Consider the following 1,981-nt stretch of genomic DNA (forward strand, 5'->3'; position numbering starts at 1 on the left):
CTCAGCTCCAGGCCGCGCCCCTAGCCGCGCAGCCACGCCCCCACGCTCACTCCCATTGGTCATTGCAAGGGGAGAGGCCCACTGATTGGGCGAGAGGGGCGGAGCCTTCGGGAGTGGAAAAAGAGACTGGGCTCTCAGTGAGATACAAGGCTCTCAATCATCGTTTACGCCTGCGTACAAGTGTTGTGTGGGAGGACCTTTAACCTCCCTTCCACAGGCCTCGGGAAGACTGTTGGGGGTGGGGGGTGGGGCCGGCATGCGAAGGACTGCGCAAGTGCAGACTCGTCTCACAACTTTAGGTAGTTGGAGAGGATTTAAAGGGACAGGGTCTTAACTTCGCCAGAGGCTTCCCATAGCGATCGTCTGTCGCTGTGAGTTACACAGCCTGAATCTCGGAAAAGAGGGCATATACAGGTGCATTTTATAAAATGTTTTATACATTCGTTATCCCGTTTAACTCTTTTGCTTTCTCTCTTTTTAGGCTGGCGGGATTAAGAGTCCTGGAAGTCACACCCGGCTTCAATCAACTTTCTTAACTCTTAGGGATTGTTGTTTTTGCTTTACTGTTTAGAAAGCAAGTCTAGAAAGACCTCTTAGTCCTGCTTTAGGCTAGATTTTTCTTCCTCAACTGAGAATGCTTTGCCCCGGGTTAACTAACCCTCCCTTTTAGGAGAAAAGAGAGGGAAGTCTGTAAAACCTCTGAAGTCTGGGGCCCTCCCTGGAACAATGATAATAGCTTTTCATATCTCTAATTCCAAAATCAATACCAAATGGATTCTACTTCCCTGAGCTGAGATCTACAGCTTTTGTGCAGCCTTTGAGCTTAGACTGGCTTTTATGATTTTAAATGGTTGGGGGGTGGGGGCGGAATCAAAGAAAGAATGTAACATTTTACAATGTGAAAAGGCTTGTACAGTCCATCTGGGTTTTCCTATAATACATATCTAGTGGACCAAGACTCTGTTCACTGACTACTGTTGAGGCAGAGGCTTGTACAGTCTAAAATGTTTATTTTTCAAGTCCTTTCTAGACAGTTTGGGCTGGGTGCCTGTGGCTCATTGTTATTGTAGCTACTCAGGAGGAGGCTGAGATCTGAGGATCCCAGTTCAAAGCCAGCTAGGCAAGAAAGCCCATGAAACTTTTATCTCCAATTAGCCAACACAGAAAGCTGGAAGTAGAGCTGTGGTTCAAGTGGTAGAGCACTGGGCTTAAACAAAAAAGTCGAGGGACAGCTCTGAAGCCTGGAGTTCAAGCCCCAGTAGGGCACACACATTCAAAAAAAAAAATCCTTACCTCTGCTCTGTACAGGTAGTTTAAAGGACATTCATGAGTAATTATGATTCTAATTTAGTTTTTACCATATTTCAGTCTAATGCCAAAAGTCAGTGAAATGTCCATCTTGGCCCTGGGGATAGAGACCTGGATTCTTGTGACTCTAGGTGGCTTTGGACAACTCACTGCTCCTCCCTAAACTCTTGTTTATTCTCGCATGCTCAGAATAAGATAGAAAGCCAGCTCTTTTTACTTGGTAGGGACTAAGGAAACAATAGTCCCCACACCCCCACCCCAAATCTAGGAAACTTCAGGAAGGTAGGCTGGTACTAAGGCTGGTCATAAAATGCTTGTGGGATAAATCAAGAGATATGCCTGTAATCCTAGCTAGTCAGGAGGCTGAGATCTGAGGATTGCTGCTCAAAGGCTCGGCCCAGGCAGGAAAGTCTGTGAGACTCTTATCTCCAATTTACCTTCAGAAAAACAGAAGTGGTGCTGTGGCTCAAAGGGTACAGCGCTAGCCGGGCGCTGGTGGCTCACGCCAGTAATCCTAGCTACTCAGGAGGCTGAGATCTGAGGATCGCGGTTCAAAGCCAGCCCGGGCAGGAGAGACCGTGAGACTCCTATCTCCAATAAACCACCAGAAAACCGGAAGTGGCGCTGTAGCTCAAGTGGTAGAGTGCTCGCCTTGAGCTGAAGAGCTGAGGGA

Source organism: Dipodomys merriami, unplaced genomic scaffold (genome assembly GCF_024711535.1).
Source record: "Dipodomys merriami isolate MVZ:Mamm:240054 unplaced genomic scaffold, mDipMer1.0.p SCAF_128, whole genome shotgun sequence".
Lineage (NCBI taxonomy): Eukaryota > Metazoa > Chordata > Mammalia > Rodentia > Heteromyidae > Dipodomys > Dipodomys merriami.